The sequence below is a fragment of the Dermacentor variabilis genome, unplaced genomic scaffold (assembly GCF_050947875.1).
Source record: "Dermacentor variabilis isolate Ectoservices unplaced genomic scaffold, ASM5094787v1 scaffold_12, whole genome shotgun sequence".
NCBI lineage: Eukaryota > Metazoa > Arthropoda > Arachnida > Ixodida > Ixodidae > Dermacentor > Dermacentor variabilis.
The window spans coordinates 25615701-25628299 of NW_027460280.1; positions in this window are offsets into that span (position 1 = coordinate 25615701).

A 12599-nucleotide genomic window follows, 5' to 3' on the forward strand; every position below is an offset into this window, starting at 1 on the left:
CGTGCGGCCGCCGATGACTCAGCCGGTTCCACTGAGACAAAATTTCGGAAAATTTTGGCGAAATGCAGTGGTTCACTCCCGTGAGGCTCTAATCAAAGCAGCACGTTGGTTAATTGTTTATTAGGAGTGCTGAGCAAACGAGTTTTTTTTAGGGATGAGAGCGTGCGCCTGCAGAACACTTCGTACCCATATAGTTCAGGGGCGGTACAATGGCACGACGCCTTCACTGACTTCATAATGCTGGCTACGGGAGCGGAAGCGGACTGCAGAATGCTACGGGAGCGGAAGCAGCTCAGACGAGTGCATCCCGCATACGTGGGTGTGGTCATTCCACATAACGTAAGAATATGTGCAGCATTACACGGCTTGTAAGCTGTACGGAATAAGGTTCCTATAGGCACTTTGGCAGCCGCAATGGCCACGACGACATCTGTTTAATCTGTATCCTGTGCTGTTGCAGGTTGGTGTTCTCTCCTTTTTTTTGTAGGAATAAGTTTAGTTTGTTCAATTGTCTGACTGGTGATGCTGCCAAGTGTGCTGCAATGTACAATGGTGATGAATTTCCGGAGTGTCAATCAGTGGCGGAAGATCAAGCTGGCCTGTCCCGCAGTGTATGCCACACCGTGTTCCATGCAAATGCGCTGGCGTGTTAGAAACTATGCTGAAATCTAAAAAAACCACTATAGAAAAACTTTGAGATGTCCTGAATGTAGAGCACCAAAAACTCTGCCTCCCCAACCTGAGAAATCAGAAACAGAGCCAAACATGCAGGTCATGTGGCGTTTGCTGCTAGCTATTAACGAGAAACTGGAAGGGCTGATGCCGCTGAAACAGACCGTTGAAGCTGTCGAGAAATCTCTACAATTCGCGTCTGATCAACTGGCTAATTTGCTCGAGCGTGTGCAGAAAAGCGAGCACGCAACAAAAGAAATCAGGTAGAGGGTTGAAAAAATTGAAGAAAATGAATGTACCGAATCCGTCGTAATTGAGCTTCATGAAAAAGATTTGGCGGAGTAGGCGTGCTAGCGTACTGTTTCATGGAACCTCTAAAATTGAAAAAGAATACCTCTTGGCAAAATTTAATGCTATCGCTACTAAGATTCAGCTCCCGCAGATATCTGGTGATGACGTAGACGCCATACACCGGCTGCCATTACGGCAAGATAAGATTCCTGCTGTTATCCGCCGCTTTGCAAATCAAGAAACCCGGGATCTGTGGTGAGCTAACAGATTAAAGATCGCGAATGAAGATGGAAACATGCACGTGCTTGAGAATCACACCAAAAGAAAAGGGAAACTGCTGAAAAAAAAACGAAGGATTGGGCAAAAGAACACGGCTACATATACGTCTGGAGCAGTAATGGGAAAGTACTGGTCATGAAATCTAGTGACATGTCGGCGACAGTCGTATAAAAAGCATGTGAACTTGGTCAGCTATCTTAGGGGTCCGGCTTTGCTTAGTATTTTATGTTTTCGCACCCCTATTGGACCCGCTTTCTTTTCTTTCGGACCAGACAACGTATCAATCATTCTTGCCGTCTGATGTATCCGCTATGTCTAATCAGAAAAATAAAATGATGTCTTTCTTTCACATTAACACACAATCATTACGCAACAAAGGCGACTAGTATGAAGCGTTTCTTTTCACACTTAACTTCCGTTTCAACATAATAATGGTGAAGCAAGGTTTGGGTACGGGCTGGTTGGTATTCCATTGTTTCAAACTTCACTTTTCGTTACAGCTAGAAATAATTTCTTGGAAAAAGTGCAAGCTTCCCTTGATTCTGTGTTTATTAAGCGAACTGGCGTTGATCTGAGGGGGGTAAAATCGCAGGCAAAACGCATGTGATTGGAATTGAATCTAGACACTCTTGCACAATCTATAGACACCAAAGAAGGCTTGGCCCTTCGGATGTTTTTCCCGGCAAAAACCAACAAGCCGGAAACGCCTTTTCGTGTCATTATTTCGGGAAAAGGCACGTGGCAATATTCCCTCGCCTGTTGGCTCCAGTGTCACCTTAAGAAGCTAGATGTTTATGATCCGTTTCTGGTTAAAGGCTCTTCCGAGGTTATACACTACCTTTCTCAACATTCTGACGTCCCATATAAGTTTATGTCCATAGATTTAAAGGACTTGTTTTATTCTATTCCGCATCAGGATCGAAGGAGCCATTAGTAGTTTTGGTGCTGTTGCGTTCCAGAATGAATGTGGTGTGTCTGTTTCAGACTTATAAAATTGCTTCAACATTACCTTTCCTCAACTTGGAATGGAATGGGAATGTTTTCCTTCAAAAAAGCGGGATATGTATAGGGTCGTGTATCGCTCGCTTGTTGAGCGATTTATTTTTGGCTTACCTAGACAGGAACGTCATATCACGGATGGGCAATACAAAATTCGAAAAAGCCTTTCGTTATGTGGAGGATCTTTTTAATTCTCTTTAATTGTGAGGACAGCTGTGTGGTGGCTTCCGTTCGTCAGACGTTGGATATGTTTGAAGAATGCTTATCTCTGCTCACACTCACACATGAGCTTCAGGAGAATGGGTCACTCAGATTTTTAAATTTGAATTGATCTTTTACCCGGCAACATGTATGCTGGATGTATGAGCCGCAAGCTAATGAGCCTCTGTTATCCTATGCATCTGCCCATTCAAAACTCGTTAAGAGAGGTATCGTTCATGCTTGCTTGCATAAAGCACGAACAAAATACTGTTATCATTTGATAGAACCTAGTTTCAGTTCGCAGATTCCTCGGTTGAGGGCGGCAGGGTACCCGGGCAACCTTCTTGTCTGAGTCCCGGAGAACTTGCGTAGTAAGCTAAGCACCGATCCTCACAGCATTGAGCCTCAAGTACATGATCGAAGAAACAAAACAGCTGTTATCCTGTACGTTCATGAGATCTTCCACAAACTTAAAAAAATAGGACAAATAGCAGGTATCGATGTTGTTTTCTCTGCTCCAAAAAATTGCCCAGCTTTGTGTCAGAACTAATCCTGTTGCTAAGGAACATAGGATTTGCAGTATTAATCACAGAAATAACTATACAGTTTGTTCGAAAGGTGTTGTGCACAAGATACCCCTGAAATGCGGTCAGTCTTATATAGGGCAGACAGGTAGATGTCTGAATGTTAGATTATGAGAACACAGCAACAAAGTGCGCAAAGGGCGGGAAGGGTTTCTAGGTGTCCATTGCGCACAATGCGGCTGTATCCCGCATTTTGAAGAAACCACTATCTTAGCTAGGCATTCTAATGAATGCACTAGACTTATCATTGAAGCAGTAGCGATTGTCGAAGGTGACTCAGCAAGCCGTCACTTGCATTAACAGAAAAATAACTGGTTTTTCTGAGGTCGCACATACGCTCTCGTTCATCTTAGGCGGCGGTCATGGTTCCTTTGAATTTTGAATGCATACTCATGTCGGTTTGATGCTTTGTGGGGGGCGCTTTTGTCTTGGTGCCTCAGTATATATGCTTGTTACTCAAAATAAAAATCAGTTGGAAGTCAGCGCTTGTCTTCGTCGTTATTTTGTTCTCTTGTCTATGTATGCGCTGTGAGTGAAGTTTGAAAAAATAATGGTCACTGAAACTTGGTATCAAAATAGTTATGAAGCATTACAGTTGCCAAACTACAGCGCCTATGTGCAAAATCGCCCTGATAAACGAAGCGGGGGTGTTATGAAAGCGACAGAAAAAACTTTTAAATGCAGCCCTCTCACTGATTTCGCTCTGACTCATGATGACTACGACATACTCTTCCTACAAAGTGGTAGAAATGTCTTCTCTGTTATCAGCCTCCTAGAAGCACCTTTTCAAATTTTGCTTGCTTTCTTGACAAGTATTTCCAATGGGCCCCAGAAAACAACCTGAATGTAGCTTTAGGTGGTGGCATCAACATTGATTTTCTTTCATATTCTACTAAAAAACTAGAGACTGAGTCCATATTGCAGTGCAATGGTTTGATTTGCGTCATGAATCAACTCGCAGGATTACAGGCAGCTACGGCAATAGATGTCTTCTTTACCAACTTCTCCGCAGAACATCTTAATTCTGGAGTAATTAATGTCCTTATAAGTGACCATCTTCCAATGTACCTGATTATTGAGTCTGTAAACTCTAAAAGAACAATGCATATATCCTACAATCGTGTACCAACGCATTCCATAATGACACCTTGAATTACTTTCTGGCAACACTTGCAAATGTTGACTGGAATGTTGTGCACAACAAGAATGATCTAGATGATGCTTACAATGCATTTATTGTCATAATTAAATCTGTATATTAACAAACCTTTCCTCTTGTAACGCTCAAAACGCCCCGCAAGGCGCGAAAACCATGGATAACCTCAGAATGCCTTAAACTGATAAAAAAAAACAGACCTTTATAGCCGCTTTATCCAAACCAGTGCACTGGATGATCTTGTACAATTTAAAACATGCCGGAACCAGGTTACGTCGCTTCTTCGTCACGCGAAACAAGAATATATACAAAAACTGTTCAGACAACACTTACTAAAAAGAGCTATCTTGTGTGGCAGAACGTCAACCGAATTTTAAATCGAGGTACAACTGCACAAGGTGTGCTTTAATTTTTAGTGGATAATGAACCTGTGAGTGGGAAAAGGCTGGCAGACAATTTGAATAATTACTTTGCGTCTCTGGTTGATGAAAATGACGATCCAATCAATGTCAAATGACTAACGGGTTCTTTCCAGTGCGTTCGTGTCACCAATCGATGCGACTGAAATCAAAAATTGCCTCTGCTTAGGTTGTGGGATCGTTCCCTGCCTGCAGCAAGTTGTTTTTCATCCACTTTCATTTCCATTAATTTATCGTTTCTATACTTCATTTATTAAGCACAAGTAATTCCCCATGTGTTGCCCTTGGTGTCAGTGACTGTGGGCTTCTCATGATATGACTAATAAAAATCGGGGCCCTCGGTTAACCCCCTCTCTTCTGGCTTCACGCAACAGTAAGTAGCTTGACACTGATGACCTTAAAATTGTATCAATTAAACATGTAGCTGATGCAATTAGTCCAGTGCCAGAACATATTTTTAATTGTTGTATCGAACATGCAGTATTGCCCCGAAGAATGCAGATTGCTAAAGTCACGGTTGTTCATAGACGAGGAGCCAAAAATAATCTCTCAAATTATCGCGCTACCTCCATCCTACCTGTTTTCTCCAAGTGTTTCGAAAAGATACTATTTAGAGGAACGTCTGGTTGTTCGGAAAAACATAATATACGAACACCCAGCCAACGTGATTTTCGGCAACATCTTTCCAGGAAACCGCACTTCTGACCCAAAAAGAGGTTATCTTAGTCCTTTGAGCAGAAAATTCTCACTCTTGGCATATACATTGATTTTTCAAAAGCGTTTGACCGCATCAATCACAATAATGTCAGCTAAGCTCCAGCACTATGGCTTTCGCGGGAAGTTCCTTCAAATAATTCAGCGTTACCTAAGTTCTAGAGTACAGCAGGTAAAAAATAAACAATGATTCCTCAGACTTCCGGCGCATCTCTTCAGGCGTTCCGCTAAGTAGTATTCTAGGACCGTATTTAACGAACTAGTTTGAAATGGTTTGTACCTAAGACCCATACTAATTATGGTTGTCAAATGTTGTGCTACACTCTCCCGCATTTATTAAACAGGGAATCTCAATCGATGCAAGCATAGCTAAACAATGCCACCTTTGTTATCTTGCGTTTGTTCATTTTTTTTTCTCCTGAAAATGTTTTTACGCTGTTTCTTTGTGTGTTCTCGTGTACCAATGCCAAGTTCCTGTAGGGCGCGTCGGCCTTGCCAAGCATTGGCTTTTCGCCGGCGCGCCCAACATCCGTATGATGTTAAATAAACATATTCTATCGTATTGTGTTGCATAGGTAAAACAAGCTTGCAAGGTAGCGCAACTCCTCCTTTCTTGCTCCAACCTCCTCTCCGTCACTGTATACGGAAGCGCCCCCGAGAAAGTTCTAAACTAATCAGGCCATACAGAAAAATAGGAATACTTATTACTTAATTTCACATCTAGCACTTCTTTCATTATTTCACACACAGAGTAAGCTTTCCTTTAGTGTCTAGTACAATGTCGATTATATAAGGAAACATAATCTGTACAGTTTAACTGTCAACACTGTGTATATTGTATCTTATACCACTAACCATGGCGTCTCGTATGCTCCCTCGCCTGCGCCCGCTTCGATCCAAATTCACGCTCGTTACTTGCTCTCCACTCCGACGGCAAGAAATAAAACGTGAAATCAGCCGTCGCTTAGTTTCACCTCATGCTGAGGGCAGGATATTAGGTACGTTTTGTCTTTCTTATTGAGATCAGCTCTGTTTTTACGCTGTTAGGCCTACACAGACGATGCCGAGATATAAAAGGAGTTTGATTTAACCTAGCAGATGCCTCCACCGCCTCTGCGCTGATGATGCGTTGACAATACAGAACGCTTTAAAAGCGTAATTGTGCATAGCATTATTATTTTCTACTCCGCTCTTGTACGGTACGCGATGACGGTGACGAGCAAACGCCAACTATAGACGCCTAGCAGACGACGCGGCGTGGGTCAGCATATTCAGAAGGACGTTTGTCGGCTACGCAAACCTCAAGGAATTGCTGAGAAAGAGTGTACTTCGAATGAAGCGGAGCCCCAGCGTTCAAGTAAACGCGGTCTGTAGTTACAGTGCCTAAACATGTGATGTGTATCACCGACGCCGGCGTCGGGCTGCATATTCACACGAATCGCCTGGCCGTACGGCCGTTTCGGGGCTCCGACGTAGGCGGCCCTTCCCCCTCCACCCCCCCCCCCCCCCATTTCGCTCTTAAAAAAAATATGCTTCATGCGCTTGCGCAAGGTGAATATGATTCATATGTCTGCTACCACGCCACATTAGCGTGTTGCGCAACGACGGACGCTGCGGGAACTTAGGACGCTACATGCCTCGGTAGCAGACGACAAAACGCGGACAAAAGCATTTTGATGTGCTCGCCTTCCTCATCGTCCGAGGTGCCAGCAGTTTCCACAGAAATGGAAGTAGCTTCTCATGCAGATTATTACAGCGACATGCGCTTTTTTTTTTATGCCAGCTGCCGCAGTGCACTCTAGAGCACCATCATATGTCTTGGCTACGACTACGCCTTTTCTTCGGGTAAAAATTCGACCAGATCGTTGGCTCAAGCGCACCAGTTTTGAACCTTCTGCAATATCTGAAATATCACCTCTGGGAATTTAGAACATCACGTGCAAGCAATGCAACAATCACATGCTCGAATGAAGTGGAAAAGAGAGAGTACGCGCGAGAGCGAGGAGGACGCGCAAAGAACAGTCGGTGTCGCTACCTTGTAAGCTTGTTTTATCTAGGAGCCTTAGCACCGAAAGAAGAGCAGCGCCACCACCGCTGTGCCCATGCATTAGTTTCGCTCCCTTTGCCTCGTCGCCACTGCAGAGAAGATAAAATAGACCCGGCCCTGGCGCTCAACGGCGGCGATAGCTTTCCGTCGTCTTTGTTACGTATACTGCTTTTAGCTTTATCCGTTTGTTCCACTGGCAAACAGCGCAAAGCTCACGTCTTGGTCGACTTGTTTTACGAACGCCGAATCTTGCGAAAGTGCGACTCTGCGCCGCTTCCTTGCGAAAGCCCGAATTGTCCGCGTTGCGCAGCAGCGAAACGTCCGCCACATGCGCCGATTATCGCGTAGTTTATATTTACACTGTCTCGAACAAAAGGGTAAAATGAAGGCGCGAGCGTGCGCTACAAAATTGGCGACTGTTTTGTTACCACGATTGCGAAAGCTCAATGTGCTGTGGTTACTATACACACGCGGGTGAGCATGCACACACAGACAAAAAAGAACTGTTTCGTCATTCAAGTGGGCGATGTTGCTGGAACGTGCAGGCGCTGTGTTGTAAAATTTTTACCAACTGTGTTCTACTGCTAGTCGAGTTCCACTTGTCCCCGACAGAGGTGACACGCGGAGATGCTGCTGGTAAGTGCATTATTTCCTCTGACGCTGGGCCCCGTACAGCTAACTAGTGTGAAAAGCAGTTCCCAAATTTAATCTTAGGTTGATAGGCCCGCGTTTATACAGTGTGGAAGGTATACGATGCCGTGCTTATTGAAGGTGACTGGACTAGACGTCCGCCTATTGTTACATAAATGTTCTATTGCGGTGTTCGCGTGCTGACTTTCGTTTCTTGATTTGGTCCCCTTTCACCAAGTGTAGGGCAGCCGACTCGGTGCGTGACCATTTCCTCGACTTCACTGCGTTGCGTCATTCCTGTATTTCTTTTATTTGCTGCCCCTTTGTTACGATAAATGCTATATATATATATATATATATATATATATATATATATATATATATATATATATATATATATATATATATATATATATAGTGCATATGCTAGAAATATATATGTATATGAAATGATATGAAATAGATACCATGTGGGGCGAGTAATCTTGCGCCACTCCAGCAGAGTGGCGCACGATTACAATAATGTTTGCCGGTGCCGCAGTGGGCGGACAACCACTGGGGCACAGTAATAGTGTGCTGCGGACATTATACCTTCGAACATGCTGATGTGTTGCATTTGGCGGCTTCAGAGAGGAAAAGGCCCGCCAGCAAGTCGATGGGTGCTCTTTGGCGACTCTCGGGCAGCTCTGTTTTGATGCGACGTCTTGCCAACATAAAGGAGGGAAAAGGGGCACACTTGTGCGCGCGAGCAATGTATCCTGCTGGCTATGCTAAGGTCCACTGCGGCATGACGATAACGAGCTGGAGCTACAAAATTTTCGCTCTTAGTGAATATCGTTAAAGCGCATGTCGCTATACTAAAACCCACCTTAATTCGCTTCTCATATACCTACGTTTTCAGCAAACATTTTTTTTATTCTCTCCAGAAACGTTAGGTTTTGGTCAGGCTCCTGAATTGTTCGCACTTCCGTTGCCGCTCTATGTGTAAGAGCCGTGGTAGACATTCAAGCGATGACAATGGCGACGCAATGAAGTGTTCAGTTGTTCTGAAGTTCCTTGTGCTGAACAGCAGAGAAGATAACGCGACTCTGAAAACTTCGGAGTTTCTACACAGCTTACAGAAGTGTTCGATAAGTGAGCGACCGATGCAGCTAAAAGGCTTATCAACGCCGTTTCATCTGGCTCCTAGCGCGCACCATGTTTCGCGGCGGAAATCCTGGAGAGAATGGGATCACGTAAAAGCTGCCGTGACACTTTTGCCGGGCACACTAGCACTTCGTGTGGCTGTTGCTGTTGCTCCAGTTTCGCTGCGCACTTTGAGAAGTTGTCCATGCATTTATAACGAAAATAAATTGAACACGTTCAGTTCACTTGTCCTTTGTTCAGCTCCTTGGTCCATATTGAAGAGGAATGTTTCTTTAGCAATAAGCAACGTATTCTACCGTTAGGTTCGTCCGGAACCTCAGGCAAAACGGCAGGCATTTGGAACGTGCTCTATGCGCTCTCTTAGTGCCTGGCTCCTGAGAATAGAATAGAATCTCTACGATTCTCTTGTGTCTTCTGGTCGCGATATGCCGAAGCAGCGCCCATCATGAGTGTATAACTTATGCTTAATCATAGGCGTGTGCACAGACGCATGGGGGCAATGGTTTCTATTGGCAGAACGGGGGTGCTAGCCTGCTTCATAACGTTTGATATGCCGTAGTGCGCACAGGTTACTGTGAAAGACGGGTAAGGTAAAAAAGCGTCATATGTCGTGGTGAATGTAAGAGAGTCGAATAGTGCCGCAAGTTCGCTTTCGTTGACGTTTCCACTACGTAATACAGTTTGGGTGTATGGGTGGTTTGACCGCCTTGGAGCTAGTTGGTATGATTACAACTTGTTAAAGCAAATCACGAATATTTTTAGGCCTCTGTAGAGTCTCGATATTCATTATTTATTTACCAATGACAGTCTATTATCATAGCCTCATGCTCTCTGACCACACCTGGCCCTTGTGTCAATAGACTCCTATAATAATAATAATAATAATAATAATAATAATAATAATAATAATAATAATAATAATAATAATAATAATAATAATAATAATAATAATAATAATAATAATAATAATAATAATAATAATAAATGTTTATTGACACACATCCAAAACAAACAAACGGGCCTGTCTAAGTCCACGAGGACTTGTGCGACTAGGCCCGGCAGAGTCGGTACAGCGATGTGGTTACATATTTACATAATAGGTCCAAAGTAGCCATTTACATAATAAGTTTTTTCCAACGCTCAGAAGAATGGTTGGTAGTATGACCCGTTAACAGACAATGACATAGTAAATAAAAACAAACACATAAACAACTTAAATAAAGAATCAGAACTAAATTTCAACATTTCATCAATAATTTCTTCAACTGTTTTTTGGAAGTTGCCAGAAAGAATTCATCGGCCAAATCATTAAATATTTTTGGGATGTATACACTTCTTCTCGTTTCACTATACTTAGTCGTGGAATAGGGTGCCCTTAAAACGTTTTTTATTTCTTAACAATCGAGGTGCATCGTATGCCTCTTTGAATTCATCGCTCCAATTATGACGCATAATAGCAGTTCTGGTAAATAAGTCCTCCAATGTGCAAAATCCTAATTCCTGAAAAATATTATTGCCGTGTAGTGTAGTACCATAAGCAACATTTTTTAATATATTTTTTAGTAGTTTATCAATCCGATTTTTCCAGCGCTCTGTACAAAAGGCGAAGATCGTTATACCATACCTCAGCACACTGTACGCTAGTGCATGCACTATCATTTTCTTGACTGGTAGAGCTACTAAACCTTTTATATTGAAAAGTAGGTATGCAACACTCCGTAGTTTGCCACATAAAAACGTCATGTGATGCTGCCAAGACATGCCGCTGTTGAACTTTATAACCAGGTAGTTGAAAAATTAAATGATGGGGTTTTACGTGCCAAAACCACTTTCTGATTATGAGGCACACCGTAGTGGAGAACTCCCGAAATTTTGACCACCTGGGGCTCTTTAACGTGCGCATAAATCTAAGTACACGGGCGTTTTCGCCTCTATCGAAATGAGGCCGCCACAGCCGGGATTCGATCTCGCGACCTCGTGCTCAGCAGCCCAACACCATAACCATTGAGCAACCACGGTGGGTACTCAGGTCGTTGAATGTCTCCACATATTCTACAGCAGTACCTTTACATGAAATACAATGTTCATCATGTAGAAATATTGGCAAGTGTATTTCTTGAGTTTTTAATGGACTACGAAAGCACATGATTTTGCTTTTCTTAGCATTGATATATACACAGTTTTCTTCAAACCATTGCATAGCCTTATGAACTGCATTCTCTAGGGCGCTAATAGCTTCCTCATAATGCATATAACGAGTGAGTAGCACTGTATCATTGGCATATTGATACACAGTGGCTTTTGTAATTATCGTGGGAAAGTCGTTCATAAATAAATTGAATAAGAGAGGGGACAACACGGATCCCTGTGGGACCCTAGCTGTAATATATTTCCTAGCGCTAACAATTTATTTACTGCTCATGACCACCTGTGACCTATGATGTAAATAATTGCAAATACGATCAAAAAAGGGTCCCCTGAAACCCAAACGAAACAACTTTTCCAATAAAATATCGTGATATACAGTTTCGAACGCTTTTGCTAAATCCAAAAACAAAGCACAACTATGCAGGTTCTTATCTAGACCAGAGTATAATTCTTGACATAAAAGTTGTTACAGCGCAATCACATGCAACCACAAAGTATGAAGGACGGGACACATACTTTGTGTCCCGTCATACTTTGTGGTTGCATGTGATTGCGCTGTAACAATTTTTATGTCAAGTATGCACCAACTCGCCCAGAAAGACGTTTTAATGAAGAGTATAATTCATCGGTGAACTCTTCTAACAGTGTAATAGTACCTCGCTCAACAACAAAACCAAACTGTCTTGGTGTTAGGATTGAAAATTTCTTTTAGAAGGAAGTCATACAATCATACCGAAACTTTTCGAGTATTTGGGAGAGTATAGACAAAACAGAGATAGGCCTATAGTTTTCAACTTCATCTTTTTTTCCTGCTTTATACAGTGGCTTAAGAATCGCCGTTTTTAATGACTCCGGAATTGATGTGGTGCTTATAAAACCATTAATCATAAAAAGCAGTATGTCTGCTAATGTATCAAAATTTATTTTTAGCGTGGCTACAGCCAGCCCATCTATACCAGGTTGTTTGTTAAATCGGAAACTGAAAATTATACTCCTCAGATCTTCCTTCGGCAACGTGGGCAAAAAAGCAGATGCTTGAACAGTTTGTTTGAGTGAGCAAGTGTGTCTCTGCGACTGCGCAGTGTTAGAAAAACGCGTGAAAAAATTATTGAAATTATCTACCACTTATATCTGGCTTCTCTGAAAAAGATTCTAAGAAATTCGCAGGTGCCGCTGTACTGCTTTGGAGGATATTTATAAAAACCTTAGTTTTTGCTGAATTTTTCTGTGCTTGATTATATCTGTCTAAGAAATACCGCCGTTTTGTTGTTCTCAAGAGGGCTACGACCCTATTCCTCGCAATCTTATATTCC